A 9,062-nucleotide genomic window follows, 5' to 3' on the forward strand; every position below is an offset into this window, starting at 1 on the left:
TTTATCTTTTACTTGTTTCAGACATTAGACTGCAGCCATGCTGGGGCAATTCCCTGAAGAACTTTTTAGTTGAATGAATTAACCCAGTACTTATTTTTTTTTAAACCTAGTATTTATTCTATCAGTTTCTTTTTGCTGAAGTGCAAAGTTACAGGGATGTAAACAGACCAGCACCAGTTGTCAAGTGGTGGTGGACAAATACACACACACACACACACATGAAGGGCTTCTTTCAGTTTCTTTCTGCCAAATCCACTCACAAAGCTTTGGATGGCCTGAAGCCATAGTAGAAGGCACTTGTCCAAGGTATCATACTGTGGAACTGAACCTATAACTATGTGGTTGAGAAGCAAGCTTCTTACCACAAAGCTACTCCTGGTTAAAAACCTTTTACTTTTTTAATACAAGTAGAGACTGATGATTGATTTGCATTAGATATTCAGGTTTTTTCTTCTTGCATTAGATTTTTCCCAACTACTTTATCATTCAAGTGAGGACAGGAAGACTATTCAAATTGAAACATTTATGTGAATTATTTGGAGTGTGTGTGTATATCATAGCTCAATGTCCTTCATACTGCTAAATTATTCAACCCTGAAGCAGCAGTGGGAGTTCTTTTCAGCTACGATTAAATAGCTGCTAATTTAAGGTCACAAGATAAAATTTGCCCGTTATATTTTGTTTGTTTGTTTGTTTGTTTTTTTTAAATGGAAAAGAAAATATATCTTTTAAAATTTACAAAAACACATCCCTTCTTTTTGGAAAGCATTTTTGTTTGGCAGTAGATACACACAAATTGGAACAATATGCAAGAGATTATGTTCACTAGAGAACTGATTTATAGAGAGCAGGCTGTTGAATGTATGTATGTGCAAGAGAGCATGAGAAAGTGAGAGACAGCGTATAAGTGCCTACATGTGTGTGCTTGTGTCTGTGCAATTATGTATGAATGTATCTATGTGTACATATATATATTTGGAGATGTGTTTAGATATCACATGTACATACAAACACATATACTGATGATGTACAGTAGTTAAGACAGAGTTTAACTAACCGCTTTACCCCTGAAGCTTAGCAGTTATGTGCACACACCCCAGAGCATCAATATAAAAAAAAAAAAGTGAAAGGGTCAGAACGAAATAAGTAAATAAGAGCAAACACTAAGCAATGCTCTTGGCAACGTACGTGTTTCCAACATAAGAATTCAATAAGCTATCCAATAACTGCCAAGAATGGTTCAATAATGTTCTAACACACAGGAGCAGAACACGAGAGAAAACTGAAGACAGTTTAAAAGACGAACGTAATGTAATCGAAATACCCTTTCATACATAATACTTTATACTATATACTGAAATACTGGCCACAATTATTAAACTTAATTGCTAAGGAAACTACTTAATCCCATTTTCTTTCGGTGTTTTTCTTCTTTCTTTTTTAATTAATGGAATTGATATTAAAAAAAAAAATTTATATCAGACTCTTCTTACATACACACACACCCCCACTCACAATTATTTTATTTGATGGACTATGAAATTAAAAATGGAAGAAGAGTAGGGGTAAAATCAATAATAACTCAAACATACAGCATATATGGAATATTACCATCACCAACAATGAATAGTAGAATCACTACAGACCTAAGGGCACCACAATCAATATTTTCTAGTACAAACTGAATGCTCACTCTTCTATGGTTCAAATTTAGTCTTAGTCAAGTTAGCTTCTTTTCATTTATTTGTCCATGTAAAAATAGGTAGACTATCAATTACAAAGTGATGCTGTTACTTGTATGTGTTGTATCAAACAGATTCAATAACTTGTGTGTCAATTTGATGGTTTTATAGCCTTCAAATGTATGCAGAATATCTTTGTTGGTAATCATCATATTATCGTGAGAAAGATATCTCTCTCAAAACTGTAACACTAAAGAAACTAAGATAAATCTAAGAGTGCATCTGAGACACTAAAAACATACAAATCAGCCTCGTTATTACATTAACCATCATTGTCATCTGTAAACAGTCTCAGTCACTTTAAATGAATTAAATGTGAATTCTAAACAACTGTAGTCTACTTTGCTTTGCTTTAAAAATAATAAAAAAGACACTTTGTTAATTTAAATTCCATTTTAACAGCACTTATTTCAATATTTTTATATATTTCCAATTATATTATTTATTTAGTTAGTTCTGGTTTCTCCTATTTGCATTTACTATCAAGACATGCCACATAGCATTCAATATTCCTCATTGATTATTTCTAAACAACTTTTGTTTTTACTTTTCTTTTTTGGAACAACATTTCTGATCTTTAGTTTACAAGTTTCCACTTCTCAAGTATATAGTTTACTTGATTCAATATCATATTTTCTCATTTCTTGCTTTTTTTTCGGTGCTATCATTTCTGAATATATCCCACAGTGCTTGTGCTTACACTAGTTTAGGAAAAATTAATTGCTTTAACTCATTTGTTATCAATAGTTTTGTTGGAATATTCTGCCTTTGTTTCAGTCAATATTGAAAATAATACTCTTTTACTCGTTTCAGTCATTTGACTGCGGCCATGCTGGAGCACCGCTTTTTAGTTGAGTAAATCGATCCCAGGACTTATTCTTTGTAAGCCTAGTACTTATTCTATCGGTCTCTTTTGCCGAACTGCTAAGTTACGGGGACGTAAACACACCACCATCGGTTGTCAAGCGATGTTGGGGCACAGACACACAAACATATACACACACATACACATATATATATATATATATATATATATACATACATATATATATATATATATATATATACGACGGGCTTCTTTCAGTTTCCGTCTACCAAATCCACTCACAAAGCTTTGGTCAGCCCGAGGCTATAGTAGAAGACACTTGCCCAAGGTGTCACACAGTGGTACTGAACCCAGAACCATGTGGTTGGTAAGCAAGCTACTTACCACACAGCCACTCCTGCACCTATAGCTACTTACCATACAGCCACTCCTACGCCTGTAAAGTAACTGTCATTGTTAAGCTGGATTTAGAACATAAATTAGCAAGAATTTTGAGAGGAGGTTTTAATTTAGATCACTTTAAAACTGGAAGTTTGTTTCCTAGAAGCTGATGTAGTCTCAGGTGGGCTGGTATTAAAATGATGAAGAAACATCTCTTAACCTTTTTTCTAAGTACATAAAGTGGATAAAAAAGGATTTCTAACCAGCTTTCATTGCATGGCAAATTTTCAAGAAGAGGGGAAATGAAAATAATGTTTTACAAAAATATTTAAAAAATAAATATACCACTGCATTATATTGTCTTTGAGTTTTTAAAGTTCAATGGTAATTCATGTAGATAATTGTTAGATAGATTAGGATGCATGGAATTAAGAATCGTTTTGTGCTTAAAAAAGGCTGAGAGTTTATGAGTTAAACAGGAAGTGTGGTGTCAAAACAGGAAGTGTGGTGTCAAAACAGGAAGTGTGTGTAAGGGAAGACAATTCTGTAGGGTTTATACTCTTTAGTTGGCGTTCTGAACTTTTTGTCAACAGGAAGTTTATGTCTGTTCTTAGAGAAACAAGAAGTAAATTTATATGTATTTCAATGGGTAGGCGAGAGAAGAGAATATGGTCACCGAGGAGTTTGTATGTTAAGAAGCATTTGGAATTTCTCTATAAAAGATTCTCCTTGTTGATTCTTTCTTGTGTAGAGATTCTGTCTTTACATTGATAGAAAGGGAATATAAGGAATTTAGGGTTTTTATTTTTGGCAAAAGAGTCTATGTGGTCACAGTGGAATTTGGCGGTGTTGTAGAAGATTTATTTGGACTGCTACTCTTCTATGCAAAGGGAGGCTCATCTGTCCGATATAGTTGTGTTGGCAACCTGCGCATGTGAGGACATAAATGAGGTTGGTCATGCTTTCAATTTAGCATTCTCCCTTATTATTATTATTACTATTTTTTATTTTCCTATTATCTCTCCACGTGCGGTTAACACAAGTCCACCATTTACTGACATATATATATATGTATATATATGTGTGTATATATATATATATATATATATATATATATACACACACAGCGGGTTTCTTTCAGTTTCCGTCTACCAAATCCACTCACAAGGCTTTGGTCAGCCCAAGGCTATAGTAGAAGACACTTGCCCAAAATGCCGTGCAGTGGGACTGAACCCGGAACCATGTGGTTAGTAAGCAAGTTACTTACCACACAGCCACTCCTGCGCCTATGTTTATTTTCTTTATATAAATTTCTTTATGTAAATGTTTATTTTCTTTATATGGTTATACTTGGCAGTCATTTATTTTTATGCAGACATTGGTCATAAGTCCAAATAATTTTTAATTAGTTGCAGAGCACCCACAGGCAGTGTAGTTTAACAGTGACACTGGGTTTTATACATAGTGATTATTTTGTGCCTATTATAGTGTTTATGTATGTGTGCATGTGTGTGTTTATGCACATGCACATGAGCACGCACGCACACACACACACACACACACACACACTCACTCACCTGACAGGCTTTTGCAATTTCTGTTCACCAAATTTCATTCACAAAGCATTGAAGCTATGATAGAAGACACTTGCCCAAGGTGTCTTGCAGAGGGATTGAACATGTGTTTGTGAAATGAATGCCTTAACTACTCAACCAAACCTACTTAGACTTCCTCAACTTTCTCCAGTATTTACTTTCGCTAATCATCCTTGATTTTCCAATAATTGAACATAGAGCTTACATGTCTATCACAAAAAATAACACCTTCAGTATACAATGATAAATAATATCTATGAATGACATACTTAGCTTGATGCCATTACAATTTATTATATCACGCCTGTTATATTGGAAAAGGCACCAATTCACATCTAAATCCATTTTTCCTTTCTCTTCTTCTTCCCATCATTGCTTCTTTGAGCATGACTGATAAGCCCTTTAATTCAATCAAACTGAAACTAGTTTTCTATGCCATACCTATATTCTCTACCAACTGCTCTTAATATCACTTCCAAATATATTCACTTTATAGTCGAGGTGCCAGCATGACTACATTGTTACACACATTTTATCCTCTATTAAATGATTAATTCACAACTATTCACATCAACTAGTTTCCTATATTGAACACCTCACATCTTTCATTCATAATGCTAAGTACAAAACCTGTATTCTGTCTCACTTTTTAATAACTATATTGTCTTGCATATAGTCTAAGATATCAGTGCACTCGCTACATTTTTCAGCATGTTTCTTTTCTCTTTTTTTCCTTTGCTGCTACTTTAGTATTCCACAATTACATGCTGTCTAGTGGAGCCCTTGCTGAAAATTACAAAGCTGTAATCACTTGGATAGTGAAATGTGTATTGGGATTTAAAGAAAAAGATTAGAAAATGTAATGGAAGTTGTATTCTAAGGAAGGGAAAGACAGAGAAAGACACAGAGAGAGAAAGTGAAAGACAGAGATAGGGAAATGCAGAGAGTGGAATAGTGAGGGGAGAGGGTAAGAGAGAGAGAGAATTAGAGTAAAAAGGATTGAATAATGCATCACATTGTATAGAAATATATGAAGAATAAAAGCAAAGGGGGTTTTTTTTTTCACTTTAAAGTTTTAAGTAGTGAAAGTTTTCATTTATAATCAACTGCAATACAATTTATATTATTTAAAGGTTTCTTGAAGTTGTTTTTCTAAAAGCATATCTTTATTCACTTTAGAGAAATGTAGGAAGATTGTATATACATATTCACAAACACATGCATGTATATGCACATATACACACACTCAAAGTATTTGGAAGTGGTGATTCCATTTAAAATCAATTTTGTGAGAAAAAAAATCTACCATTTCCATATATAAAAGCAAGAAAATAATGGAAGAAACAATATCTGAGAAGACAGTTACCTGTTAAATGATGCAGCTTGATGCGCAGTCTGGTTCATCTGCACGGTACAGGTATTGGAGTGGCCTTACTGGTAAGATGTTTGTCTACAGAACAGAGAAAGCAGGTTCAGTGTTACTTTATAAATGAGATGTTATTTTGCTGAGTTAATCTTGTGAATTCGAAGAGATAGGAAAAAAAATATAATCTCTGACATAATGCCAATGCTGACAGATTCCTAATTGTTAGTTCAAAGAGTTTGCTAATAGGTATTAAACTGATTCAGTTTCATAGACACACAAGATTTATTGAGCAAATTAGTTAATGATTTAACAGCAAATGTACCCAAGGAATACAATGAAAGTGAATAGAGTTAAGAAAAAAAACCCACCAAGTTTGATGCAGTAATTTTATGTAACATATGATGAAAGTGAAGTCACATTGCCTAGTGTTTGGGTGTTGAGTTCAAGATCATTAAGTCGTAGGTTCAGTTTCTGTCGGAGCAGCATAAGACACTAAAGTCCAAGTTTGGTTCAGTTCACTCAGCTGTGAATGAATACCAGCAGTCAGACCTTTTGATGGACTAGTGTCTCATTTGGGTAAAATTCTTGTACCCACAGTCACTTAAACACCACCAATAGGCCTAAGACAGACTGTAACTAACTTTTAAACATGACAAAATGTTTGAGAGTAGGAACATAGATTCAACAATTGGCTAACACATTCTTACAGTTCACATTTCCTACGCATAATAATATTCAACACTTTAAGTATTCAATAATATTGCAATTTTTAGGAGAGTTTATTCTAAATGTCTTTGCAAAAAAGAAAAAAGAAAAATCTGAATTTCCATTGAACATTAAATACAATACACTGTGTTGTTGTTCCTAGGAAGCTGTGAATGATATCCTAATTATAAAATCTACCATATAAAAGGAAAACAATTAGCAAATATTTCAAGTTCAAGGCAAAATTAAAATGTAATATGATATGGTAAGAATTGTGGATTGATAAATAAATATGTACTAGGTTATATAACAGAGAAGAGTTAAATAGGACAGAACAATGTTGAAGACAAAATAATTAAAAGGGATAGTTGTTTAATGAATTGAACAGAAACAAGCCACAATGAATGCTGCCAACAATTCCACCTTAATGGTAATACAACAGAGTAAAAACACAGTTAGGTTACCATCCAACTGTGAAAATATTGCCTGCATTGGACTCTCTAACCCAATGATAGATTAATTCATAAAAAGGAATAGTTTCATATGGAAATGTCTCCAGAGATAAAATTATTGAAATAAAACTAAAATAGTCATTATGTCTGCAAGTATTGGATTGCCATTAGAAAACTTCATTAATGTTTCACAGTAAATTAATTATACACACACACACACACACAATCCAAAGATCTTTCAATTTTATTTCATCTGTATTTATCGCAATATTAATGACTCAATAAAATATCTTTGACTTTCAAGTTGCTAAATGATGATTGGGGTTGATGTTTTTGTAGTTGAATAACCATATGGCTAATCAGATGTAGAGATGTAACCTCAAAATCCAGTTCCACCTAAAAGCCTGTTGCTTTAGAATTGCTTTATAAAGAGCATTCTAGTCACATCACATACAACTTATTGCTTGGGAATGGCTTTATAATGAACATTCTACTTGTAACCATATTGCCTTACTAATTATTATTTTGTTCATTTGCTTGTTTGTCTTGCATCTGATTTTCTATGTTAACATGTTTTGTGGGGAGACATTTTAAGACAGTGTTTTATGGCCAGGTGTCCTTCTTGTCACTAACCTTAATTATTTTTCAGGTAAAGGACTTTTTATTCCACTGGTCTTCAAAGGTGCTGAGCTAAGGACATTTTTTTTGCATGGAATGGAAACATGACATCACATTTTCACTCAGATGGTGGTATATGAAAATACAGATGTAGAAACACACACACACACACATAAATATATATATATTTATGATAGACTTCCATACAGTTTCCATCTACCAATTTCATTCACAAAGTACTGGTCAGCTCAAGGCTGTAGTAGAAGACATTTGCCCAACATGTCATGCTGTGAGATAGAATCTGAAACCCCATCATTATGAAGTGAACTCGATATCCATGCAACCATGCCTCTACTTTATGTTCATATCAAATTTTTCCACTTTTCCCTCATAATATTGTGCATTCTTAATGTTATTTCTAAAATCATCCAATCAACAAGAGAACTAGTTTCAAATTTTGGCACAAGGCCAGAAAGTTCAGGGGAGGGAGTAAATCGATTATTTTCTTGATCCTGAAAGGACAAAAGACAAAGCTGACCTCAGTGTGATTTGAGCTCAGAACGTAAGGACAGACAAAATACCTCTAAGCATTTTGCCAGCATGCTAATGATTCTGCCAGCTTGGCACCTTACAGGAATTTAATATAGTGAATGGGCAAACCAAAAGGTAAGTCATGGTTTGGACTTTCACCAGTTGTAGACAGGGATTAACATATTTCTCCCATTCTACTTTGGTTGGGTCAAATCCAATGTGGCGTCAAGACATTTCCACTTCCTTCATGTGGACTGAACTCTTTGACATGATCCATCTTCATTCTCAACATGTTCATTTTCATGGGATATTTACCAGTCTTTCTTGCCACAAATTTATATGGCAAGGTTCTTTGGAAATGCTATTTTCGATGTTTTGCTCCAATTTTTTTCTGATCTCACCAACAACAATTGAATTTAATGAGGAAGGATATTGCTTTAAGTCCCTCCAGTCCTACACAACTTTAACGAGGTCAATAGCATTTAATCAACTTGTGTGTGATAATATCTGCTGGGAAAATATGAACAAAGAAAGAGTTCTAGAAAACTACAGTCTTCAGGGAAAAGGTTTGGGCAAAAAAATCTAATTCAAGGTTTGTGTGGTGAGATGCAGCATGGATGAGAGGAGGTGCATCAAATAAGTTTGGGACGAGGTGATATAGTTTGCTAATTTAGAGGAGCAGTAACATTTTTTTAGCAATCATAGAAAAGATAAATGGAGGATACAACCAGCGGAGAGAGAAAGAGAGAAAGTGTGTATCTCTCTCTCCCTCCCTCCCTCTCTCTCTCCCTCCTCTCTCTCTCCCTTCCTCCCTCTCTCTCTCTCTCTCTCTCCCTCCCTCTCTTT

General features: G+C 34.1%; 1 long non-coding RNA gene across 2 annotated transcripts in view; it reads right to left on the minus strand.

The window, feature by feature from the left end:
- The window catches only part of LOC106879705 (uncharacterized), a 667,251-nt gene that overhangs the window by 581,409 nt on the left and 76,780 nt on the right, over positions 1-9,062 (minus strand). For both annotated transcript variants that reach the window (XR_001410656.2, XR_008266879.1), the window contains exon 2: positions 5,911-5,994. This is a non-coding gene — a long non-coding RNA (uncharacterized LOC106879705). The remainder of the gene's footprint in view (positions 1-5,910; positions 5,995-9,062) is intronic.

Source organism: Octopus bimaculoides, chromosome 26 (genome assembly GCF_001194135.2).
Source record: "Octopus bimaculoides isolate UCB-OBI-ISO-001 chromosome 26, ASM119413v2, whole genome shotgun sequence".
NCBI classification, from domain to species: Eukaryota; Metazoa; Mollusca; class Cephalopoda; order Octopoda; family Octopodidae; genus Octopus; species Octopus bimaculoides.